The sequence below is a fragment of the Stegostoma tigrinum genome, chromosome 15 (assembly GCF_030684315.1).
Source record: "Stegostoma tigrinum isolate sSteTig4 chromosome 15, sSteTig4.hap1, whole genome shotgun sequence".
NCBI classification, from domain to species: Eukaryota; Metazoa; Chordata; class Chondrichthyes; order Orectolobiformes; family Stegostomatidae; genus Stegostoma; species Stegostoma tigrinum.
In genome coordinates, this window is record NC_081368.1 from 44,580,903 (window position 1) to 44,608,872 (window position 27,970).

Genomic DNA, 27,970 nt, shown 5'->3' on the forward strand with positions numbered 1-27,970 from the left:
CTTGCTTTTCTTTTTTATAACGGTTTTCCTTGGAGACAATAATCTCTTAAGTAGCTTATAGGCAGTTTTTAATTTTGAAATAGAAAATTACAAACTAAGTGCAAAGAAAATTAGCAGGTCTGGCAGCCTCTGCTGAGAGAAAAGAGAATTAACATTTTAATTCCAATATGAATCTTCCATAGAACTGAAGGTTCTGGAAAAAAGTGATAGTTTAAAAATGGTGGCTGTTTAAAAGAGGAGCAGCAAATGAAACTTGATAAAAAAAGATGCCCAGAGAGAAAAGATTAGAGATTGCTAATGGTAGTAGAGGAGAGGTATAGATGAAAGATAGATGTTAATAGTGGAAAATAGGTCAGCTCTGCTGCGGTGAACAAATCCATGCAAACCAGATAAGACAGTTCATGGTTCAATCTCTTCAGGGGAGGTACACGAGACATTAAATGTCAGGTCAGACAGACAGTTACTTTTGGTAAAAAGGTTCCAGAAGATTACTGCCAAGTCTAATCATATGATTAAACTTCTCCTCAAAAAAGGTGGCTGTTAATGTTTGCAAAATAAATCTTTATATAAAATAACTTTTAACACTTGTTTAAAAAAAAACCACTATTGCTTGCTAAATGTTCTTCATAACAGCTGTCTACGTACTCCTTGCCTATTTATAAAACAGCATTAAATTGAAACAAATTACTACTTCACATTTTTGGCAAAAAATCCAAAAAAATGAACACTTTTCAGTAATACCAAAAGATGTTGCAAACATGAGCATTCATTTATTCTATAGACTTAATTTTATGTCATGACAACTCATGCAACATTAATACACTTGATGCCATGTACAGTTTTGATCCTAGTGTATAAAAAACCTTTAAAAAAATACGTCTATGCAGAAGGGTCACCAAACCCAAAACATAAACTCAGCAGGTCTGGCAGTATCTGCGGAGGGGAAGCAGAGTTATTGATTCTGTTTTCCAGCATTCAAAAGTTCTGTTTTTTAAGCCTAAATAAAATTGTATGATGTCTTAAAGGCAGTGTACTTTTAGAAGAGATATGCTTACAACAATCACTAGTCCAAATGTATAAACTGGATGATTAAAAAACCCTCAACCCCATCTTAAAATTTGATCATTTGAAGCACAGAATAGTAAGTGTATGCTCAATCATGATTAATAGTTGAATCTTAGCAAAGAGACTGAGGTGCTTGTGAATGTAATTTGTATAGTAGCTAGTTGTAATAAATATTTGTTGGATTCTTCAATACCTTCACACCTAGTTTCCAACGCTCAGGAATAACATAAGCTTTAATGCACAAGACAAAAACGTCACAGTTTCATAGCCAGCATTGTGAAGGAGGAGCTACTGTTACAGGGTGACCTGGAACTACAGTTGTAATTACAGCAGATGTTGGCCCGGTTGGGGGGGGGGGGGGGGGGGGGGGGGGGGAGGAAAGAGGTTTCAAGTTGTTCAATCACCCCTTCCCTAGCCCCTCAAAACAGCAGGAGGCCATGGTGCCCCAACAAGACAGGAAAGCATTCCAATCAGCTTCTGATCATTGGCCTGAAGAGATCTTTAGTTGCGTTGAGGAGACAGTCACTGCTTCTGAGCAAGACAGTCAAACCTCTTGATTTTCCTCCTTGGGCAAACTGTAAGGACTGGCTAACCGGAAGCCAGCTGGTGACAAAAATTGGGCCTACGTTTACATTATCCAGAACTTAAAAAAAAGAGCAGCAGCTGAGTAAGGTTCAGATTACTGTTTTGATGAGTCAATCAATTCCAAATTCTGTGAATCAGATTGTTCCGATGTCCTCAACTTTGTTGGAGGGAATTACAAATGCAGTAGGCTAAACTGTTAAATTAAGCACTTTTATGTGCACATCTTACAGAATGATTCAACAGCAAAAATATAAATGCCATCTTATGACATCCGAGTCAAGATCTGTCACTGGTTTCTGTGTCAAGGAAATAAGATATATTCCCAGTGGTTTTCTGAGGCGAGAGAGCGCGGTCTTGTTAGAATTCATTCCCCCACGGCCTGGACAAAATTAGGAACTCACTTTGGCACATATTATTTCACATTGCCCCACATTTGGGACAGCATCTTGATGTGGCAAAACTACCCTGTTTGACCACAAAGTCAGGAAACCTGTTTAAACTTTCATTATAGATAATGGGAACTGCAGATGCTGGAGAATCCAAGATAACAAAGTATGGAGCTGGATGAACACAGCAGGCCAAGCAGCATCTCAGGAGCACAAAAGCTGACGTTTCGGGCCTAGACCCTTCAGAGAGAGGGGGATAGAGGGGGGGGGGGTACCGAAGATGGAGAGAAAAGTATAGGTGGGGAGGTAGGAGGGGATAGGTCAGTCCGGGGAAGACTGACAGGTCAAGGAGGTGGGATGAGGTTAGTAGGTAGGAAGTGGAGGTGCGGCTTGGGGAGGTGGGAGGAAGGGATGGGTGAGGGGAAGAACAGGTTAGGGAGGCAGAGACAGGCTGGGCTGGTGCCTGTCTCTGCCTCTCTCCCATCCCTTCCTCCCACCTCCAAGCCGCACCTCCATTTCCTACCTACTAACCTCACCCCACCTCCTTGACCTGTCCATCTTCCCTGGACTGACCTATCCCCTCCCTACCTCCCCCCTATACTCTCCTCTCCACCTTCAGTCTGCCTCCCCCGCCCCCTCCCTATTTATTCCAGAACCCTCTCCCCATCCCCCCTCTCTGATAAAGGGTCTAGGCCCGAAACGTCAGCTTTTATGCTCCTGAGATGCTGCTTGGCCTGTGTTCATCCAGCTCCACACTTTGTTAACTTTGATTATAGCTTCTTTCTCTGAGGAGACAGACATCAAAGTATCTTTACTTCATCCAAGAACCATGGTTCAGTGTGACCAGTAATATCTGTATTCAAATGATACCACATTAAAATGGCAGTACTAATGCTAGCAGTATTGATGTGATGATACTAGGTGCCTTGACAAGCTTAGAGTTTGTAGGTTTTGCAATAATCAGAATGCAAGTCTGTCAATATGTTGGACTAGGCAGTTTTGGTCTTTACACAAACTCTGACTAGTTGTTCCCCTATCTCAATACTTTTCTAGAAGCAAGGAACCAGGTTCACCAAGGTTAACTTGATGCAGTCGCAGACTCAAGTTGTGCAGTCCATGAACAGCCAGTAAAAACAAAATCATGAGTATGTCAAATTTCAATATTAACAGATTTGTCTGAACTGGACCTAAAAATCAAATCACAAGTTTTGTTTCCTTCTGCATACTGGTCAGTCATAACCTCTATTTATTGATCCATTTGTTGTTGTAACTAGCCCTCATCATATCGTGTATTTATCCATGAATAGCGATGTGATACACCCACTTTGCCTTACAGCAATGTTTATTTTTTATATTTGAATATTTCACAACATTTCTGCATTTAATTTAGGTCAGATCTCTTATCTCAAAATGAACTTTGCCCCTTTTTCAGTCCACACTCTTATCATTCACTAGTCAAGTAGAATAGTATCGGGATGTGAGCAACGTGGGTTATGGTGAGTAGAGTCAGATAAGAAGTCCATCAAGGCCCATCTTGATGCCAGGAGCATCTTACTTTACAGCCTGTGAAAATCATAAAGCATGAAGTGAGTCTCTTGTTAAAGCAACGTTGTTTGGTAAACCTTTGATGATGGTTAAACTCACATCATTCTTTTCAGCTTCCTATCTTTCAAATGCACCGAAGACATTAAAATGTCAAGAAAACTCAACATGAAACTAGAGCATGTCCTTGGCAGATTCAGCTTGCTGCCAGCAATGCTTCATGAACACAGCATCAAGCTCTGTGAACGCTGGCATCTGATATGTACCAGCTTCCAGAACCCTCATGGCACACCCCAGTCCTCTTACAGGAGGTTTCTACACAATGCTGCACTTCAGTCTGTAATAGCAACAATCATTTTAATGTTGCTGCAAGGACATTGTGTGCTCAGTGATCAGGCGGCATCTCAAAGCTGTTCATTTGCTGTCATAGCACTCACTCACTGGAGATGACCTAGATGATGATCACAGCATCACTGCCCTGCATTGTATTGTATTGTGTTGCCTTTTAGTGCTTCCCCCCTGCCTGTTGTTTTGTCTTGCTTTGCCATTTAATGCAAACAAAAAAAAAAGAAGTTTGTCATGGTTATTAGCAGGCCTCAGACAAGCAAAGAGGGAATAGCTTTCACTCAGGGTCCTGGCACAGTAAAAGCCACAGCAGCCTCTGACAGTGGCAGTGGGGTATCAGGGGCTGCCATAGCTTTTACTGTGCCAGGACCCTATGAGTGAAAGCTGTTCTCCCCACCATGGCAACACCTCCAGTATCCACTTGCCAATCAATTAGCACTTTCCTCTCTTGCAGTATGAATGTTGATTTTCCCCCCCTCCGAACGTATTCTTGTTAAGTGCCCTGTTGATGGGGAGATGAAAAAACATTTAAGAAGAAAGAAGTTTTTTAAAATAGTAACACACTATAATGTTGTAACTCGGAATGTTCAGATTTAACTGATAGAAATCCCCAAAGTTTGTGTTGTGTTATTAGCTAGTAACTTTTATCCCTCTGAATATATTATTGGGCTGGATATTATGTCAACAGCAACAAATAATGCTCGTCACTGTTACACATTAGGGTCCTTTAGCAGGCCTGACTACATGTGGTATTTGCTTAAGAAATTTAGACTCTTCACAACAGGATCACACTGCTGCAGGAGGATATCACTGGATTAATTACATGGGCAGAGGGCTGACAAATTGAACTCAACCTGGAAGAGAAGTGTGAAGCAATTCACCTCAAGGGGAGGGCTAACAGGACATGGGATTACACCATGAATCATAAAGATCCTGGAAAGTACTGAAGATCAAAACAACTTGACTGTCTGCGTTCACGTATCCTGAGATAGCAGGTGGATAAGGTTTTAAGATGGCATTAACTTGCCTTTTATTAGCGGAGACAATACATAACAAAGGGGACTATACGGAACTGTATGCAATGCTGGTTAGGCAGTTCTGGTCACCACATTATAAAAAGGATTTAACTAAACTAGTCAAGGTGTAGAAGAGATTCACTAGGATGCTAGCCAGGCTGGAGTCTAAACTAGGAGAAAATATTGGACAGGCTGCGGTTGTTGTTTTCCTTGAAGCAGCAAATATTAAGAAGGGGCCTAGATGTGTTTAAGATCAAGGAGGTGGATAAAGAGGCAGTTTTTCCATAAGTAAAGTGGTCAATAACTAAGTGGTATAGATTTAAAAAAGGTAAGGAGAATGCCAAGAGGACAGTCAAGGAGAATCCCCCCACCCGACTGAGTGGTAGGAGTCTAGAACTCACTACCCAAAAAGGGTGACCGCATTAGAAGTGCTTATAACAGTTAAGTAATATTTACAAAGATAGTAGATTCTCCAGCATCTGCAGTTCCTAAGATAACAAGGTGTTCATCCAGCTCTACACAGGGGGCCTAGCAGCAGAAAGGCTGACATTTCGGGTCTGGACCCTTCTTCAGAAATGGGCGAGGGGAAACAAGAGCGCGAGAGATGGATAAGAGGAAAAGATAGTTGAAGAGGACACAAAACAGGTCAAAGAGGTGGGAATGGAGCCAGAAAAAGAGAGAGAGTGTAGGTGGAGTTAGGATGGGATTATCTGTCCTCCCCGACTGACAAAAATCAAGGAAGTGGGATGAGGCTGGTACGTAGCAGGTGGGGGTGGGGCTGGGGATGGGGATAGGTGGGAGGATGGACGGACAGGTTAGGGGGGTGAGATGAGCTGGGCGGTTTTGGGATGCGGTTTGGGGTAGGGGTGTGAATTTTGAAGCTTGTGAAATCCACATTAATACCATTGGGCTACAGGGATCCCAAGTGAAATAGGAGCTGCTGTTTCTGTAACCTTCAGGTGGCTTCATTGTGACACTGCAGGAGGCCCAGGATGGACATGTTGTCTGAGGAGTGGGAGGGGGAGCTGAAGTGGTTCACGACTGGGAGATGCAGTTGTTTGTCATGGACCGAGCATGGGTGTTCTGCAAAGCAGTCCCAAGCCTCCGCTTAGTTCCCTGATGTAAAGGTGGCCATAACAGAACCAGCAGATACAGACCTCCTGCAATGCCACAATGATGCCACCCGAAGGTTGCAGGAACAGCACCTCATTTCACTTGGGAACCCTGCAGCCCAAGTGGTATCAATGTGGACTTCACAAGCTTCAAAATCTCCCCTCCCTTTACTGCATCCCAAAACCAGCCCAACTCGTCCTACCTCAAGCCCCACCCTAATCTCCTACTTACCAACCATATTCTGCCTCCTCGACCTGTCCATCCTCCCCAGACGGACCTAACCCCACACCTACACACCTTTACTGGCTCCATCCCCATTTCTGTGACCCGTCTGTCTCCTCTCCACCTATCTTCTCCTTTATCCATTTTTCATCTGCCTCCCCCTCCCTCCCTATTTATTGCAGAATCCCCTTCCCCTCCCCCATTTTCGAAGCAGTATTTACATGTTGTTTTTGCATTGCCGTAGCCATCACCACTAGAAGTCAAAAGCTGGAAAATGGGGGTTAACTTCTTTCATAAGTCAGTGATTAGAAATGCAGACCACTCCACCAATCCTACTCAACACATGACCCAGCTGCCTGACCTGACTAGCCAACCCCACACTGCTATTAACTCAAGAAAACTCTCAACACTTACGCGATCCCAGCAGCCCAGTGTTCTGAAAGGGGATATAGCCTCTCATTTGCCTCTGTCATCACTTTTTACAGATGGCTGCACTAGAAGGTTGCTGCTACAGCTGGGTTACGAGTGCTGATGGCAAATTTGGATAAAAGGCTGGCCATCACGTTTGAGATCAATGCAGATCACTCCAGTATTGCCACTAAAAAGAAAGATCTGGCCAAACGAGTGAATCCTTGTGAACATGTGATACATTATTCACATTTGTACCAATCAATTCTGATCCCATAATTTGTTTGGGACATCATGTCCCCCCCCACCCCCCATATCTGTTTTGATTTTTGTTTTTAAAGCCAAACAATACTTTCTCAACTACAGAAGCATTAAAATATTTTCTCTCCCCTCACTCATCTCAAATGTTGAATGCTTTGAGTTTAAGTCATTCCCCGATGTTACACTCTCTCTCTCTTTAAAGGATACTGGTGCCATTCTACTTTAGGCAATGAGCTCATCTTGGTAAAAATCTTTCAAAATCTCTCCAATACTTTGAGAATAGAAACATTTCCATCATGTAGCAGCTTCATAGCCAGATGTTGACTGACCCAATCTTTCTCTCCTAAACTTTTCCAATATGGGGAAAGTGAAGCTATTTTGTCAGCACAGTCTTTGCAGTCTTAAATTCTATCCATGATTACAAACCTTGGTCAATCTAGGTCATCCTAGAGAATACTCCGTTATTCCCTGATATTGTTCACCCCACCAGTTTAAACATAATATGGTAGAGGATTTATAGCCACGCTTACAATAAATGAGAGAAATTTTGTTTTTTTCTTTTGCAAGCCTCACAATCACCCAGTTCCATTTTATTATCTACACACTGCTCACACATTTTGTTCATCTTGTCTCAGTACAACAGCAGTGTTCAGGATATTATGCTTCAAGTGTTTAATAACTCATGTACTATTTAGACACATCCAGTAATTCCAAGTTCTCTTCAGTTTGTAGCCTATTTCATCGCCCCGCCCGAGAAAAGTTCTTGCTTTTTAGCGTAATCTTCTGTCTTGAGCTGTACGGTATCTTGGATGACATCTGGAAGTTACAATCCAGTTTAAAACTCCACTGTCAGGGAGTCTGACCAGGTCTTCAAGAAAAAAGAACCTTAAGCGAAAGTGTCCCTGACACTTTAGCAAGCATGCTGTGCCAGGATACACCAAGACAAAAAAAAAAACCCACCAGGATCAGCAAATTTGTCACAAAACTAAGCTGCTGCACAATTGCAGACTTCAAAATCCCACCCTCATGGTACTGAGTCAATCCACAGCAGCTGGGTTGCAGCAGTTCAAGAAGTCAATTCAGCCAATAAGTGGTGACCAGCCAGCAACACCCTTAACCCAGAAAAGTGAATTCAAAGTGTTCAGTTAAACAGATTTATGAATAAAAGAAGTGTTCTGTCCATAATTCAGGCAATGTATATGCTGCAAAGATGAAGTCGCATCCCATTGCAAAGAAAGATTTCTCCTCTGATGTTGCTTGGCCTGCTGTGTTCATCCAGCTCTACACCTTGTTACAACAATGACTACTTGGTTAAGAAAATACTTCAAGTAAGTGGATAATCTTCAGAAGACTGAACATTTTTGCAATGTGAGATTATAAATTAATAATTACTTATAGTCATTTCAATTCTTCCAATTTGTCTGTGCTTCAGCATATTAATAAATAAAACATTACACAATCATTTATTTAACCATAGACCAGTTTTAACAAAAACAAAAAGCAGTCCTCAAGAGTGGTAATACTCACCTTTCATTCTTTTAAGAGACAGGTGCATTCTTTGCTTCTTTTCACATTGTAAAAGTAGCAAGATAGGCTAAGTCAAAACAGTATCCATTATCCCTGTACCAAACTCTTCAGTGGGTCATGGGGGAAACTGTAACAAGAGAAAAAAATCTCTCCCCCAAAAGTTCCGGAACGTTGTTCTGGCTTTCCTCACCAGGTGAAAAGGAAGCTTCAAGATCCAGGAGGAAGAAAAACAACTGGCGAGTTTATTTCACTTTGCTTCCAGGGCTTAGCAATCAAGACTTCGCGCCTGTGCCAAATAAAAAGGTTTAGACCACCCTTGCCCAGGCTCCCCACTTTTCCAGTGGTGTGATGTTTGTGCAGCCTTCTTGTCCTGGCTCAGCAGAGTATTGGTGATCATGTGTTTGGTCCAGGCAGCTGCTTCCTGGCATCCAGAAATTATTTCCAGTCCACTGTCAAGCTGTGATTTTTTAACCAAGGGGCCACCAGCTGAGATTTGCTGACGAGCAGTAGGGTTTAATTTTATCCAGAAATTAAGTTGCTAAGCTCAGACAATTATATCAGTCAACATAAGCCTCCACACAGCCAACTACTGCACTGAGTTGAGTTATCACTATTTAGAAGCGTAGAAAGTGGGAGCAAATGTAAGCCAATCGGTCCTTAAAGCCTATTCTACTGCCATTCAATAGGCTCTTCGATCATTGTCAAACTCAACACCCTGTTCTGGATTTCTCCCCATACATTTTGGCCCTTTTTTTAGGCCCAAGAGCAAACTTCTTTAAACATTCAATATGTTGGCCTCAGCCACTGTGTCCACAAATTCCACAAGCTCACTATACTCTCGGTGAAGAAATGGTACGAAAAATGATTTATCCTGTATCTCTAAACTGTGATTCCCTATTCTGGACTTTCCTGATCATAGGGAACATCTTTCTTGCATTTAAAATTCTAATGGTGTTCATTAAAATTAAGTTTGAGATCCCACACCTCCACCCCAAACCAAATTCTCCTAAACTCCAGGTGAATATAGTCCAAAGCAATCTAGTCTCTCTTCATATATCTGCCCTGCCATACCAGGATTCAGCCCAGTAGACCTTTGTTTCCAGAGCATCCTCCCTCAGGTAAAAGGGACTAAAACAAAAGCTGCACATAACATTCCAGGTGCATCTCACCATGGCCCTACATAGTTGCATCCCTGCTCTTGTACTGGAATTCTTTGGCCATTGAAGGCCAAAATACCATTTCCCTTATTCACTGCTTGCCACACCTGAATGCTTACTTTCAGTTACTGGTATACAAGGACACCCAGGTCTCCATGCACATACTCCCTGTCTCAATCTATTGCCAGTCAAATAACAACCTGTCTTCTGGTCTTTTTTTTAAAAAAAACTGAAGTGGATAACCTTGCATCTATCCATATTACAGTTCATCTACCCATTCACTCACCTTGTCCAAAAATCACACTGAAGCATCTCTGCATCCTCCTCACAGTTCAATCTTCTACCTATTTGTGTCACATGGAAACTTTGAGATACTACCTTGAGTTCCCTCAAAGTCTTTAAACACATTTTGTGACTACATGGGATCTAACTTTGGGGAAACCATAAAGAATCACTGCCTGTCACTCAGTAGAAGGCTTGCTTATTCCTACTTTGTTTCCTGTCTGTCAACCAGTTCTTTATGCATGTCAGTACACTGCCTTAATCCAAATGCTTTATTTTTACATACTAATCTCTTAACTGGGCCCTTACCAAAAGGTGTCTTCTGGAAGTCCGAGTAAACCTAACCTTATCAGTTATCCACTTATCAACTCTGTTAGTTACATTTGAAAAGTGTCCAGTAGATTTGTCAAACAGGATTTCCCTTCCATAAATCCATGCTGACTGTTTGATTCCACCACTGTTTTCCAAGTGTTCTAGCAATTTCCCCAGTACAACTGACAGATTAGAATCTTAGTATCCCTACAACATGGGTTCAGGTCATTCATTCATTGTGAACTCAATGTCCCTCCAAACAGCATCCTGCCCAGATCGCAATGCCTACCTTTTATCTGTAATCCTGCATTTCCCAATGGTTAATCTCCCTAACCTGAACATCTTTGGACTGCAGGAGGAAGCCAGAGCACCCAGAGGAAACCCCACGCAGACACGAGGAGAATGTCTGTGTGGAGTCTGTAGTCAGCTAAGGGTGGAATCAAACCAGCGTGCCTGGCACCGAGGGACAACACAGTGCTAATGAGCCATCCTGATGTCAGGAGACCAGCCTATAATTCTTTATTTTAATCTCCATTTTCTAAAAAAAAAATTAGTGGAGTTATATTTACCCTCCAATCCATGGAAACTGTTCCAGAGTTTATAAATCTTGAAAGATGACCATCAGTACAACCACTATTTTTAAAAACCATTCCTCAAGTACTCTAGAATGCAGTTAATTAGGCACTGGGGATTTAGCAGCCTTTAACTATCAATTTCCCCAATAGCATTTCCTTCAGTTCTTCCATCTCACTAGACTGTGTTCCCCAACATTTGTTCCAAGCTCACCCCTTCCTGTAATAGTAGTGCATTATTTCACTGTAATTAACTTTCACTATTAGCATACTAACAGGATATAGGGGACACAGATGTTGACAATAATCTTTTTAGATGTTTTGCTGTTAAAACTTCCTTTGGAGGACTATTAATTGTGTTGGTAGTTCTGTGAGCATTTGAAACTGATTATCTGGAATTAAAATACTGGCTGTCGCAAAGATTTGTAATTGTGGAAGATTTTCCCAACAGGTTTGGATACATTTCAGTCCATTAACCTCTGACTATAGCCAAACAGCTTGCACAGAACAGAATCATATTAGCTGAACCTAATCTCATCCTCACACCATTACCTCAGTCTTTCAGGTTTAGCACCCACTTTTCTAGTTAGTGTTACTTAACAAGACCACCACCTGAGGACTATTACAGTTTTATTACTGATTGATCAGCATTCTAGGCTGGCCACAGATCTGGTTCAAATGCTTGCTACTAAAATTTCCATAAATAACACTTGATAATTCAAACAAATTCTAGTCAGATTGATTTGGGTGATATCTAGGGTGACGGTCTCTACATGGAAGTGATCTTCCAGGTTACATTTTTCTTGTAGGTAAATTGGTCACTATTGACTACATGCATTCCTGGTTTAAGAGAATGACTTCCTCCCCGCTGTTAAGATTTATATACCTCTCATAAGAGAGTTGATCTGTCTCTGCACGTACTCTGTAGCTTTAACACTTTCTGCATGTTGTTCCATCACTCTGATGTGCTTTTGTAGGTATCATTTGTCTGGTTAGCTCACAAAATAACATTTTTCACTATATATCTCAAAACATGTGACAATAATAAATCAAAATATTGTGTGAAAAAAAATGACGACTCGTCCTCATTCCACATTTCTGATACCAAATCAAACCATTGCATCTTGTTTAGATCTAATGAAGTGCTCCATATAATTAGTCATCAGTTGTAAAAGGGATATGAATCACATTGTGTGCACTTAGCACCATCCTCTGAGGAGATTGCAGGTGAATGTACCTACATATTGAAAGATAAATCAAAAATATTATATTATTCTACTGAACAGTACATAAATTGATTTAGTAGCTAATCAGCAACATTTCAAAAAATGTCATCTGTTAATATAAAGAATGGGGTGTGACTTAAACTCCACAAAACAGCCCACATCACCTGCTTGATTCCACATGCCTAGTTGGTAGTGATAAGTAAAGCATACATTCATAGAGAGACAACTTGTGTCTAATTTGTGACTGAAAGTGGATGAGGGGAGGTGGTGGAAAGGTGACTTATAAACCAAGTACATAAAATCTCCAATTATCTGGGATAGTAGGTAAGCATCTTAAAGTTGTTTAAATTGTAGAGAAGCACCAGGTATTCTATAAAATGCCTCTAAATCTTCTAATTTTTGGAATTGATAGGAAAATATCTCTGACAATCAGCCACTCAAGTTAAATTATTAATTGGGTTCATTAGGGAAGTTAAGTGTTGCACTTTTGGTCTGCCAGTATTTCAAGTTATGAAGCTATTCTGTGAAATGTTATGCAATTTAGAATGGAGATTTTTAAAGCTACATTCAGCAGTATTCTTTTGACTTGTGCAACTTACGGACTCCAAGCACTATAGCATGAGCTGTCCTTCTGCGACAGTTTAGCTATGTGCAGCAAAACAGTTAAGAAGCGGTCACATTTACTTGTCGGTTCAAATAGTTTCTAGTTATCAAAATGTCAAACAAACAGAACAAAAAAGTAAATCAGTTTAATTATGACAGAAACTGGGTGGAATGAAAATGCAAAGTCACACGGAACATTGTGCCATTCTTTTCATGCTACAAATAGTAGCCTGTCCCCATAAAGATATTGTGCATCTTATTCATATACAATCCAGAAGTAATTCCAAAACAACCTACTCTGCAGGGAAGGGAGCAGGGGCAAATTGGCCATGAAAACCCACTGGAGCAAAAGCAACAAATCCTAAAAAAGGAAAAAAAAAAAGAAGGGGGGTACAAAAATCTACTACTGCACACTGTCTAGCCAAGGTAAAAACAAGCCTTCAGCAATGCAGGAGCACCTTATCTCAGTTTGCAACTTTGGTTAGAAGTTATTTGCAGGTTGCTAAGAACTGGCAGGTGATCTGTGGGCCACTTGGTCACATGGGATGGCAACTTTTTTAAAAAAAAGTCAGCTGCCCAGTTATTTTAGAGGCAGCCTCTGGCTGGCAAATGGTTAAATGAGACCCAGCCATTAGAATTGACTGGATCGGCTGGAACATTGCCCAGGTAAGAGGAACAGTGCCTCTCAGCCTTCTGGACGCAAGTTTGAATCTCAAAACGCATATGGCCTCTCTCATGATAACACATTAATTCATCAACTAATGGACCAAATCCAGCCTTCAATAGCATGACAACAGGATTTGGGTCTCTGGGCTTTGAAAGAAAACAAAAACTTTCAGCTTAACAATAAGCAGTTGACAAAAAAAAAGTTACTCATCAATAGTTTATGAAAGTAAGGAATAAACATGACTTATTTCAAAACAACATAAAAAGTGACATTAAAAGGATAGACTGTGCCAATACAAAAATGAACCAGAAATTAATTCACCTTGTGACAACATTGACATAATTAAAGACTCAAAAAATAGATTTTGCTCTAATGTGATAGAATGTTTAAAAGAAACCATTGACTCCACAATAGTTCAGTTGTTCACAATGTGGTGTAGTAATGAGCAATACAAAAAAAACGCAAACACTTTCAAATAATGCTGAAACAATTCGAATTGAGTTAGAGCTGCATTTGATTGGTGAACCTCAGGTTTGATTTATGGAAGCACAAGTTTCCTATTTCTGATTACTCGATAGTGGCTTCTCCAGCCAAGTATATATGAGTGAATGTTAATTGTGAACAGTGTTGGGTTCCACTGTAATGACTCAATGCGTGAATGGTCTGCTGAAACAATGTTTGGTCTGACACGTGAAAAAAAAATCACCATTTTGTGAGGTTGTGGAGAGATTGTGAGCATCACATCTCAACAAGAGTTAGTACAGGTGGAGGAGAGAAATAGAAGTAGAGACTGTTAAAATGTCTTTTTTTTGCACACTTTAACTGCAAAGCATCTGAGTTCACTTTTTGCTAATCTTATCCTTAGACAAGTTGCACACGCTCTGAGGAACTAGAGGGTTCATTCACTATTGCTTTAGAGAGAGTGACTGAAAAAAGTAGCTGTGAATGCTTTAATTTAGTGCTCTGATGCAGCAGTTTCTCTCATATGATACAACTTGGCCTACTGCACTGATAGAAACAAGGAATGCCAGTTCAATTACAAAAAAGGATCTCGTCACCCAATTGTTAAGAGGTAGTAGGAACTGCAGATGCTGGAGAATCTGAGATAACAAGGCGTAGAGCTGGATGAACACAGCAGGCCAAGCAGCATTTGATGAGCAGGCAGGCTGACGTTTCAGGCCATGACCCTTCAGAAATGGGGGAGGGGTTTCAAAATAAAGAGGGATAGGGGAGAGAGAGCGCGCGAAGGTGTGGATTTGGGAGGGGGAAGGGGACCTGTCCCTCCTCCCTGGATGGAGCTGTCAAAAAGGGATGGGATGAGGTCAGTAGGTAGGAGATGGGGGTGGGGCTTGAGGTGGGAGGAAGGACAGGTTAGGCAGGGATGAGCTGGGATGCAGGGGCTGGGGGAAAAAGAGTTGAAATGGTTCGCAACTGGGAGGTGCAGTTGTTTAGTGCAAACTGAACGCAGGTGTTCTGCAAAGCAGTTGCCAAGCCTCCACTTGGTTTCCCTCGTGCAGAGGAGGCCACAACGGGAACAGCAGATACAGTACACCACATTAGCAGATTTGCAGGTCAATATCTGCTTGATGTGGAAAAAGTCTTCCTGGGGCCTGGGATGGGGGCGAGTGTAGCACTTCCTGCTGTTGCAGGGAAAAGTGCAGGGTGTGTTGGGCAGAAGGGGAGTCCCGGAGAGACCACTCTCTCCAGAAAGCGGAGATGGGTGGGGAGGGAAAGATGTCTTTGGTGGTCGTGTCGGATTGCACATGGTGCAAGTGTCAGGGGATGATGCGTTGGATACAGAAGTTGGTGAGCTGGTACACGATGTGGAGGGGAATTCTGTTTTGGTTGTTATTGCAGGGAGGGGACGTGAGGGATGATTTGCGGGAGATACGGCCAAGGGCATTCTTGACCACTGAGGATGGTGCAAATTACACTCCTTGATAAACAAAGGACATCTGAGATGTACCCAAGTGGAATGCCTCATCCCGAAAGCAGATGCGGCAGAGGCAAAGGAATTTGGAATAGCGGATAGCATTTTCATGGCAGGAATGTGGGTGGGTGGTGGTGAATTCTAGGTAGCAGCGAGTTGGTGGGCTTGAAATGGATATCGGTTTCTAGGTGGTTACCAGAGATGGAGACAGCGGTCCAGGGGGAGAGCGAGGTATCAGAGGTTGTCCAGGTGAACTTAAGGTTCGGGTGGAAGGTGTTGGTGAAGTGGATGAACTGTTCAAGCAGGAGGCTCAATGTAATGGAGGAAGAGGTGGGGTTTAGGGCCAGTGTAGCTACGGAAGAGGGATTGTTCCACGTCACCTATGAAGAGGAAGGCACAGCTTGGGCCCATGTGGGTACCCATGGCCACGTCCTTTGTAGAAAGTGGGAGGAATCGAACGAGAAGTTGTGGGGGTGAGGACAAGTTTGGCTAAGCGGATGAGGGTGTCAGTGTAGGGGGACTGGCTGGAACTGCAGGACAGGAAAATGCAGAGGGCCTTTAGGTGCAGGTGTATAGGGACTGGGCGTCCATGGTAAAGATGAGGTGTTGGGGCTGGGGTTCTGGAAGTTGTGGAGGGCATGACAGGTGTCACGCACGTAGGTAGGGACTTCCTGGACTAACTTGGGAGAAAATGGAGACGAGATGAGTTCAGTGGGGCAGGAGCAGGTGGAGACAGTGGCTCGACAGGGTAGTCAGGTTTGTGGATTTTGGTAAGGAGATAGAAGTGGGCGGTATGGGGTTGAGGAACGATGAGGTTGGAGGCCACGAGGTGGTGAGATTGTGCATGGTTTGGTTGAGGCCAGGCGCCAACTCTCCGACACCATCTCCAACCACCCCCATGATCATGACACCACCCCTGACGACCAAACCATCCACAACCTCCTGTGACCTCCAACTTCATTGTTCCGCAACCCCGCACCGCCTATTTCTAGCTCCTTCCTAAAATCCACAAACCTGACTACCCTGTTGAGCCATTGTCGCCACCTGCTTCTGCCCCACTGAACTCATCTCGACTCCATTTTCTCCCAACTTAGTCCAGGAAGTCCCTACCTACATGTGTGACACCTCTCATGCCCTCCACAACTTCCAGAACCCCAGCCCCCAACACCTCATCTTTACCATGGAACCCAGTCCCTATACACCTGCACCTAAAGGCCCTCCGCATCTTCCTGTCCTGCAGTTCCAGCCAGTCCCCCTACACTGACACCCTCATCCGCTTAGCCAAACTTGTCCTCACCCACAACAACTTCTCGTTCGATTCCTCCCACTTTCTGCAAAGGATGTGGCCATGGGTACCCACCTGGGCCCAAGCTGTGCCTTCCTCTTCGTAGGTGACGTGGAACAATCCCTCTTCCGTAGCTACACTGGCCCTAAACCCCACCTCTTCCTCATTACATTGAGCCTCCTGCTTGAACGGTTCATCCACTTCACCAACACCTTCCACCCGAACCTTAAGTTCACCTGGACAACCTCTGATACCTCGCTCTCCCCCTGGACCTCTGTATCCATCTCTGGTAACCACCTAGAAACTGATATCCATTTCAAGCCCACCAACTCTCTGCTACCTAGAATTCACCTCCACCCACCCACCTTCCTGCAATGAAAATGCTATCCGCTATTCCAAATTCCTTTGCCTCTGCCGCATCTGCTTTCGGGATGAGGCATTCCACTCCCGTACATCGCAGATGTCCTTTGTTTATCAAGGACTGTAATTTCCACCACCCTCAGGTGGCTGAGAACACCCTCAACAGTGTCTCCCACATTTCCTGCAAGTCATCCCTCACACCCCCTCTCCGCAATAACAACCAAAACAGAATCCCTCTCATCCTCACGTACCACCTCACCAACTTCCATATTCGATGCATCATCCCCCTGACACTTCCACCATGTGCAATCCGATCCCACCAAAGACATTTTTCCCTTCCCATCCTTATCTGCCTTCCGGAGGGACCACTCTCTCTAGGACTCCCTTGTCCACTCCACGCTCCCTTCCAGTTCCACCACACCCTACAACCACAGGAAGTGCTACACCTACCCCCACAACTCCCCCCCTTCACCCCCATCCCAAGCCCCAAGAAGACTTTTCACGTGTTGACCTGCACATCTGCTAATGTGGTATATTGTGTCCGCTGTTCCCGTTGTGGCCTCTTCTACATCAGGGCAACCAAGCAGAGGCTTGGGGACCACTTTGCAGAACTCCTACACTTGGTTCGCATTAAACTGCACCTCCCACTTGCAAACTATTTCAACTTCCCCTCCTATTCCTCAGACAACATGTCCATCCTGGGCCCCCTCCAGTGCCACAACTATGCTCCCAGAGGTTGCAGGAACAGCAGCTCATATTCCGCTTGGGAACTGTGCAGCCCAATGGTATCAATGTGTACTTCACAAGATTCAAAATCTCCCCTCCCCCTAACATCCCAAAACCAGCCCTGCTTGTCCCCATCTCCCCAACCTGTCCTTCCCCCCCACCTATTCCCTCCTCCCACCTCAAGCCCCACCCCTATAATCTCATCCCACCGTCTTGACAGGTCAGGGAGGACAGACAGTTCTCCTCCCTAACTCCCCGCCTACACCTCACCTTTACTGGCTTCATCCCCATCTCTGACCTGTTATCTCCTCTCCACTTATCTTCTCCTCACCTCCCCCTCTTTATTTCAGAAGCCCTGGCCCCTCTCCCATTCCTGAAGAGGAGTCTAGGCCCAACATGTCAGCGTTCCTGCTCCTCAGCCTGCTGTGTTCATCCAGCTCTATAGCTTGTTATCTCGTCACCCAATTGATTTTTTAAAAATTTCAAAATTTTTTTATAAAATTTGATTAAGTTTCCACAACTAAACTAGCTAACTAACACAATTGAGATCACTCAGGTTTACAACATTAGAATGCAAAACTGTTTCAATTACAGCAAGTTCAGGCACTCATTGGTATCAACGCCAAAAGCTTCCGAGAACAAGCAGACAGTCCAGACTTGTGAAGCATCAAATTCATGATGTGACAACATGATAAGCACTAAATTTTGTGAAACAATTCTGATTAAAAAACTTCTGCATTTGATTAAAAAACTTCTGCATTTCATTAAATTAACTTGGCTTCTCAGTTTATATTGGCACAACCCAACATTTGCATTTGGCCATAATATCTTCATAACATCAAATTTATCCTGGAAAATGTCAATGACATTGTTCATTAAGTAGAAATGGAGTACAAAAAGGTACTATTTTGAAAAAAGGTGTGATTTTTGCGAAATAATAAACTAGATAAAATAAGCTTAATTTGATAAATATTGACTTCCAACATTTTTCCCGTACTCATCATTAGTGAATGTAAATCAGACATTCCTTGAAGTTCTTGATAAAACTCAGTATAAAAGTCAGAGACCTGAATCCAACATTAAGCTAAAGTCACAAGGTGATTCATTTTTTAAAAAAGTAATATTGATTAATGCTTTTGCTTATTGGCAATATTTAACGCCTTTTAATATGAATCATAACAAGGGGTCTCCTTTGGTGTGAAGGAAATTTATTCTTTCCTTTTAGATGCCAACGAGAATGTTTCATCTAGCTGCCCTGTGTGAAATAGCTAGAACAACCAAAGAAGCTGATCAATAAACAGTCACGAAGGAGGCTGGCTGCTGGCCTGACCAGGCAAGGCCTGAGGATGCATCCATGAGGAATTTCAGATATCCCGACTTTAGACCAGTGAACAATCTTCACCCAAGATTGGCCATCACTATCCACCCTGCAGGTACCAATTAAGTGCTCATTTGTGGGCTGCCTGGGGGCATCCATCACAAGGAAAATACTGGCGGTATCATCTGCACTGACCTGCCCACCCCTACCCAAGCTAGAAGCTGCTCGAGGCAGTTTACCAGCAGCATGATCAGGGATGCTGTAATGTTTCCTGCTCTTAACTCTCTCAGAAGCATTGATCAGGAGGCTATTATTGCAGCCACCTTGCAAAATGGTTGTCCCTTTCTAGGCATGGCCTGCTGGTTGTGTCTACTGTTGCTGAAGAGTTTCAATTACAAGGTGGAAGCATCTTTCAGTTTCCCATCCTGCAGGGACAACGTTCACCTCAAGCATTGGAGCTGCTATTCTTCTGCTTCTGCAGGTGTTCTGATTGGGCCAGGGGCCTCAGGAACCTGCTCACTATCCCGAATTGGACAGCAGCTCCAGAGGCAGCCTGACAATTCCAGGGAAATCTCCCAAGGAGGCTCATTGGCAAAGGAAGTGATCAGATCTCAAATATTTTTAAAAGAGAGAGTAAACATCTGCCCTGAGTGGTAATATAGGAATTAACCTTGCTACTGGCAAATGTAATGACTTACACCATGCCACACAGCTATTGAAACTTCAGCATAGAAGGTATTTGTCTCATTTTGTCAAACAGTAGTACTAGAGTTCAGTTCTTATTCTACTTGCCTCCTCTTACCCAAATGAATAATTAACAGTCAAAAATTTTATTTTGCTATGTTCATGATGCAAAGAAAATAAATAATCAGAATTGTATGATTAGCTTTTATCAGATCCAGTATTACATTGGGAACACAGGAGACAATATTGGCATGTTCCACAAAAAGCAACATTAGTTTCATGATTGACAGGCTGGGGAATCTCAAGTAGCTGTCAATGTCAGGTGAAACCAAAAAATCCTTAGGATTTCTTTTCAAGGCTGTACATTGGGATTTCTTTTCCAAAAACAATGACTAACATTCAAACTGCAAATTAGTGGTGTTATTTATAAATAACATTTTCTTCTTATTTATAAATTATACAAAGCAGATATCATTTCTAAAATCAAAATCAGAATTGTCACTATCTCCCCACACAGCAAATTCCACAGCAAGCAGAAAGACAGCTCAATGATTTGAATGTGGCACAATTCAAACAGCATAGTAAAAAAGTACAAATATTTAAAGTAATTTTTTTAAAATCTCAAGTCCAATATTTGTTATATACAGAAAATAATTGACATTATTTATAATATAAGCTTGGAACTTGCATGCAGAGTTCCTATTCATTACAAAAAACCTGGATTTTATTGCTATGCATTCATTACTGAGTTCCATTTATACTTGATAATTCCTATTTGCAATTAACTTCCTCATTTTTCTTCTTATCCTATGCACATAATTACTAACAGGTGTTCTTCCTTAAATTGTCCTAAGTGATAAAATGTCACTAATTAACTTTCTTACTTCACTATTAACAGCAAAAGACTTAGTCCTGAAATATTCAATAAATGACTTACCTCCGGATACAAGAGTCAGAGAGACAAAGAGGACCAAAAGAACGAGTATGTGGAACTTGACGTTCATATTCTTTACGCTGTGCCTTCAGTGCGAACTTGCAGTTGCTATACAGTGATCAGTCGCTCTGAGAGGAGGCGTGTGTACGTGTGTGTATGCGCTGAATGGCTGTTCGGTTCTCAGTAGCTGAGAGTCTTTGTGAGAAGCTCTGTCTTAAATGGATAAGAGCTCAGCGGATCATGTGGCTTACGTCTAATACCTCAGCACTCCGTAGGTCGTACAGGAGGGGCTAACTTCCCCTCCACCCACATTGTGAGCTGTAACATTGTAAAACTATTAGCCTGTCCTCTATTGTAAACCAGAGGTTATTATAACAAAACAGTCAAACAAATACTTTGGGAGGGTTGGGACACTGCCAAGTTTGAGGTGGAAGTGATTAACCCTCGTAGTGCCGGATTTCCTGCATGTTTGAGGAGGGAAGTCATTAACCCTTGTACCGCTTGATTTCCTGTACAGCTGTCCTCCACCAAATTTAATCTTGGAATTTTATTTTCATTGGGAGTCTTTCTACTCGCCGTCTGGTGCAAATTAACGTGACACTCCGTTGCTTTTGTCAGCCAAAGATTAAAGGAGACCTTTAAATAATTAAAAAGAAACAGCGGTTCTATCAACCTGAAGTTCTAGTGATAAATAGTGAATGAATATTTCTGAAACTACAAGGCAGTTTCTGAGATTGTGAAGGAAGAAAAATAGGTTAATGTATCATGTGGAGACTCTTTGGTACCTGTTCTGATTAAGGTTCTGGATTCAAGATGTTAACCTGTTCTTTTCCTGTATTAATGCTGACAGAACTGCTGTGCTTTTGCAATACTTTCTGGTCAGTTTCTCCATCCTTACTTAATTTTTAGAATTATGTTTATTTCAGGGATGTAGCTAAGTCAGCAGAGCATGGATGAGAATCCAATGAATGAAACAAATTTGGAAGATGCATGGATTGTTACTGAAATTATAAAGTAAATGTATATATTATTAGTTAAAGCTCACCATCCAAATATTTAAATTAAAATTTAAAATTTAAATAAAAATCTCCAAATGCTGGAGAAACTCTGCAGGTCTAGCAACATCTGTGGAGAGAGAAGCAGAGTTAATGTTTCAAGTCCAATTTGATTAGGCTTGACAATTCCAGTTCAACCTGCTGTGTTTCTCTAGCACTTTCTGTATATATTTTCTAAAAAAAATACATTTATTTGTCCAATTGGTGCCAGATAAAATGTACATTTTGGAAAGTAGATTTCAGTGCTTTGATTCCCTTAAAGCCTGAATGTTACTTTGCAAATTCTGGTCGCTGTCATTACTGTAGACTTACTGCGTAACATGCCATTCATTTATTTTAAAACTTGTGTTTTGGTAGCAAGTAAACTGCTGCATGGTATTTTAAATGTGAAAGACAGTATTAAATGGGAACAAGCTTGAAAATTAATGTCAGGTTGAAGAATTAATGCAGTCTTTATCCTTGAACATTTATTTAAGAAGGCGTATGTGCATGTCGTGCCTTAGCTATACTGCGTAATCACAAAGTCAAAATGAATGTGTACTAAAAGTACATTAAACACATTTGAACTCATTTTTAATGAAAGTTCAATTGAGTAATCAATATTAGAGGAAACTAAATTCCAAAATTAGATACTGCATGAAATAAACATTCAAGTACCACCATAGATATGAAACTAGGTCCCTAGCAGCATCAATCATTTACAGCGTCATCCATTTGGCTTTTAATTTTTTTCTGTTTTAAAAAAAACAAGAACTTATTGCTAAAACATTAATTTAACAGCATTAAATCTATTGGGGGTGTCAAGTTATCATTTAACTGAAGTGTCTCAAACCGCAAAAGCCTTTATGTTGGATTGCAGTGTTTTTTTTTAAAACACAGGTTCTAGGTGGCTGCCACTGTCTGGGGACTTTGGGGACTGCAGCAGAATTTCTGCACAAGCACAACAATATGACAGCATTGTAAATATTTCCGTTTATAAAGGAAGAACATAAATTAAACAAATTATCCACGAATTTTCTCCACTGCCATAGTTTCTAACATGCAAACATCAGCACTCTGTAGATCTTAGAAACTGTAATGAATAGGTTAACAGTTTTAAAATCAAGAGCTAGATTTATATTAACAAACTTTTTTGATAACTTTTAATTTAGTGCTTTCAAATTTATAAACAAACAGTATGGGTTGAATCTTCCCACTACATGTGCTTCAGATAAATAGCCATGTCTCAAAGTCTAAGATGAATTCTCTTCAGTCAATTCGGCAAACTGTCATTCAGGATTAAGTTCCAATCTCCAACCAGAGACTTGGACACAGTCAGCTGCTTGGAATAGTCACAGTCAATGATTCCTTATCACTGCAGTCAGAACAGTGGGTCATGGTCAGCCCTGCAGGTCTGGTACAACTAGTCTAGGGATTAGCGTAAATCAGTCAGGGAGTTACACACTGATTAGTTGGGACTGTCCACCCAAATCAGTCAGGGAGCTTGACCAGCATCAGTCCTTGTGATCCGCTCAATGAAAGTTAAGGCAAGTGTCAGGGTGCCACTGTTGTGCTCGAGACGTTGTGGAGGTCAACTGTGGGGATTGAAGGCAGCATGTTGAGATGCAGAAGGGACAATAATTGTGAAAAGAGGCAAGTCATCAAAGGTGGGAGATGAAATGGCACTGGAGGACAATAATTATGGTTGGATTGTGGGAGTGTCATTGACAGTTACCACCATCCTTGCTTTAATGATGGGGAAGCAGAGTGCAGCACAATACTAGGTATGGCTAAGTTGTGGTGCAGGAGCTCGGGGGCGTAGTGTTGGGGGAAGAGACATAGATGAGAGAGTTGGGTTGGAGCATGTGGAAGCTCAGAGCCAATGGGGTCAACAGGCAGTGCAGGGTAGAAAGGAACACTGGTTACAATGCTGAGCCTGCAACTCACACTGTCAAACCTCCAAATTACAAACATGCAATGAAAATGGAATTGGCTGTGACCACGCCTAGAGTGGATGGAGTTTTTTTGTCTGTCTGAGTACACAGGCTGTAGTTGTGTGCAATGGGACTCCCCTCAAGGATCAATTGCATTAGTTGCATTTACACAGTACAGAGTAAAGTCATATGTAATCTTAGTGCCCTTGAGTGAAATGCATGCATGTGTCTGGGTGGGATTCAAATCCTGGCCACAAGCACTATGTTTGTTATAGATGGATCATTGTCATCCTTATGAAGCAGAAGTAAGCAACAGTGACCTTAAAAGTGACCTCCTTGTGGGTCATAAAAACAATTTAAAGGTCTCACAGGCTGCACAACGCCATGAGATGATTTTCTCCCACCTTGAACTGTAACAATTTGTCAACATGCTATAATATGTAACGTTGCCTGTCTTGGGTACAAGTGATGGAGGTGAGTGGGTGGGGGGTAACTAAAGGTTTCAGCAATCCTACCACACTTGCAAGCTCCTATTGTACGTGTGTACTGCATATATTGGAATATGGTCCATTCTGACAAAGGTCTACGTAGCTGCATCCATTGGAGTACTCCGTGTCCCACTGCATGGAGGACTTCCCTTAGAGAAAATCAGACTGAATGAAGTGTAGAAAGTTAGGAGGGACAGACGTAGTGTAAATCGGCAGAAACATTTCCCCATAATAGGGGGTCGACGCAGTGTGGACACAGTTTTCAGGTAAGCAGGACGAGGTTTAGTGAGGATCTGAGGACAGATTTTTTTTAAAACAGAGGCTTACGGGTATCTGGAATTCCTTTCCTGAAAAGGGTGACAGGGGTTGGAACTCTCAATATATTTAAGTTATGGGCCAGCCCTGGAAAATGAGATTAGAATCGATAGATTCTTGATGACCCATGTGGTCCTAACAGATTGAGATACTTATCCCACCCACTCAGGCTGTGGTGACAGCCATTTTCTTCCCCACAATATACTTTTGAATTCCAGCAAGATGGAAGGTGTCAAATGAACACTCATTGTTGTACAATCTGACCCCCACCACCCAAGACATTTTTCCATCTCCACCCTTGTCTGCTTTCTGGAGAGACTACTCTCTCCGTGACTCCCTTGTTCGCTCCACACTGCCCTCCAACCCCACCACACCCGGCACCTTCCCCTGCAACCGCAGGAAATGCTACACTTGCCCCCACACCTCCTCCCGCACCCCTATCCCAGGCCCCAAGATGACTTTCCACATTAAGCAGAGGTTCACCTGCACATCTACCAATGTGGTATACTGCATCCACAGTACCCGGTGTGGCTTCCTCTACATTGGGGAAACCAAGCGGAGGCTTGGGGACCGCTTTGCAGAACACCTCCGCTCGGTTCACAATAAACTGCACCTCCCAGTTGCAAACCATTTCCACTCCCCCTCCCATTCTTTAGATGACATGTTCATCATGGGCCTCCTGCAGTGCCACAATGATGCCACCCGAAGGTTGCAGGAACAGCAACTCATATTCTGCTTGGGAACCCTGCAGCCCAATGGTATCAATGTGGACTTCACCAGCTTCAAAATCTCCCCTTCCCCCAACGCATCCCAAAACCAGCCCAGTTCGTCCCCTCCCCCCACTGCACCACACAACCAGCCCAGCTCTTCCCCTCCACCCACTGCATCCCAAAACCAGTCCAACCTGTCTCTGCCTCCCTAACCTGTTCTTCCTCTCACCCGTCTCTTCCTCCCACCCCAAGCCGCACCTCCATCTCCTACCTACTAACCTCATCCCACCACCTTGACCTGTCCGTCTACCCTGGACTGACCTATCCCCTCCCTACCTCCCCACCTATACTATCCTCTCCACCTATCTTCTTTTCTCTCCATCTTCGGTCCGCCTCCCCCTCTCTCCCTATTTATTCCAGAACCCTCACCCCATCCCCCTCTCTGATGAAGGGTCTAGGCCCGAAACGTCAGCTTTTGTGCTCCTGAGATGCTGCTGGGCCTGCTGTGTTCATCCAGCCTCACATTTCATTATCTTGGCTTCTCCAGCATCTGCAGTTCCCATTATCACTCATTGTTCGGTGTCTTCCAGCTTCCTCCTGTACATGTCAATGAGGCCGTAACCATCCAGATTCCCCTTTCTGATAGCACTTCTTTTGAACCCCATAGGCTTTACACATCCTTAAGTCCCCAGGCAATCCACATGAGCTTTCATCTGTCCACCCCCTCCCCAGGTATTCCCCAATCCCTGACATGTGAGATAACCATGCTAGATGTGTTCATACACTGCTCCACTCCCAGCCCTGACGCAGCCTTGAAGCCAGGATGCTTCTGACCATGAGAAAACATCATTGTCATCCTCCACATCCCTTCAACCTGCAGCCCCTCGTTCTATTGTATAAGTTCCTGGATCTCCTTCCCACCGTAGCACACTCCCTTATTTTCCTCTATGCTTAGTTTCTTCTGACGGCAGACCCCAGCACTGGCAGTGGTCTACCCCCTTGAGTGACCTTACTGGACAGCTCCAGAGAAGACATGCACAGATCCTTGACTGATGTCCATACTTCTTTCTGAGTGCATTGAACCGATCCTTACTGGACACCTGACTGTAGCCAATCTCCTGGACTGGTATGGGAAACTGCCCTGCTTACCAACTCCTCGACTGACAGCTTCTTCCGTGGACTTTGGTGAGGCTTACTCCCTGAAGACCTTATGACGTGACTGCATGATTGCAGCAGATGCAGCGTGTTTGCTGTATAAGCTGCTGACACGTAATGAAGGTCTGAGATTGACACAGCACACTGCCATGCAGCAAGATGTGCTTGAGTGAGGACACCTGACCGGCAAGGCAAGCTGCCTGGCTGTGTGACTACACTAAAATGGCACGGTAAATAGCAGGGATGCTGTCAGCATGCAGTTTGGCACCAAATGAGCGATTGCCGAAAGAGCAAACGAGTAGCCCTGAGATGCACTCTGGTCTAGTCTATGAGGTGGATGTCTGTCCCTATGTGCAGAATGTCCCTGCCGTTGCCTTTTAATGCTAGTTGCCAGTGCACCTTGCGATGCAGGTTTTTGCTTCCTAAATAGCCTGTAGAGAGATCAGAGAGATGCCACGAGGACTTGTAAGAGATTGTGCCAATGACCACAGGTGAAGGGAATGCCCTGAGGCAGTAGATACCTCTGGATCATGTCATGAGATGCTGTTTGATGCTGAACAACATGGAAGTTGTTTGCAGCCAGTGGTGGGCCACTTACTATGTCCAAGTCGAGAATTTGCAATATCCAGTTTGTTCAGCGTGTTTACTAAGATAGGAAGCTGAATATAAATGAGTTGATGGTGTGGTATTGATAAGGCATATAACAAGCTATAATCCCCCTTGATAGGTAATGTCCTGCTGCCTCATGTGAAACTCATCTCATTGCTTGTCAGATTCATGAAAAGCTTTGAGTTTCTCCCGAAGTGAGATGGGCTTCAATGAACTTCTTGCATAATTCTGCCATAAATACACCAGAGCCAACGTTGTTCTGGCCCCTGTAAGATTCCGCCCATGATTTTGACTGCAATCATTTCCATTGCTGTCAAATCAACAGCTGGGAGCTATGATCGAATGGTGCACGACAGACCTCTCTCCCTCGCTGGTTTATGCTTAATGTCGAGACACCACGCTGAGACCACTCAAGCTTATTCCCTTGAGGAAATCTGATTGTAAATTCTACTCAACGCTGCAATTTGAACTTAAACTTTCCAACATTAGAAGCCCAGCTTTCTGCAGTTTCAACTGCTGAGCCAAGTCTCATTTCCGATGACAAATTTTGAGATTACATGCTTTAAAGGTCAATTTTTAAAAAAGGTTTTATTTAAATTTTTTACTCAGTTGATAACTTTCCCATCCTCCTATAGTGTCTCTCATAGCTGTTGATCTCTGCTGATTATGCTACATAACCGCAATAGGTAGCACGGCTTCACTACCCCTTTAATTTTTGCTCCCTCCCTCTGCAGGTCCAGCGAAAATTGAAATTCCCTGTTCAAGGAATACAATCTGTCAGGTAGATATAGTTAATTGTGTCAAAGCCCTGAATAGCACTACGCATTGTGTCAAACTATTTTTCTGGCACAGCTCTTTAGTAAGCCAATATGTTACATATCAATGTAACGGCATGGTGGCTCAGTGGTTAGCACTGCAGCCTCACAGCGCCAGGAACCCAGGTTCAATCCCACCCTCGGGTAACTGTCTGTGTGGAGTTTGCACATTCTCCCCATGTCTGCGTGGGTTTCCTCCCACAGTCCAAAGATGTGCAGGCTAGGTGGATTGGCCATGCTAAATTGCCTGTGGTGTTTGGGGGTGTGTGGGTGTGGGTGGGATGCTTCACAGGGCAGTGTGGACTTGTTGGGCCGAAGGGCCTGTTTCCACACTGTAGGGAATTTAATCTAATCTAATGTCTACAATAATGACATTTAAATAAA

The 27,970-nt window shown here is 43.0% G+C and overlaps 1 long non-coding RNA gene across 1 annotated transcript in view; it reads right to left on the reverse strand.

The window, feature by feature from the left end:
* The window catches only part of LOC132210562 (uncharacterized), a 44,995-nt gene extending 24,161 nt beyond the window's left edge, over positions 1 to 20,834 (reverse strand). The window contains exon 1 of the long non-coding RNA XR_009446696.1: positions 20,530 to 20,834. This is a non-coding gene — a long non-coding RNA (uncharacterized LOC132210562). The remainder of the gene's footprint in view (positions 1 to 20,529) is intronic.
* Positions 20,835 to 27,970: the final 7,136 nt, after the last annotated feature.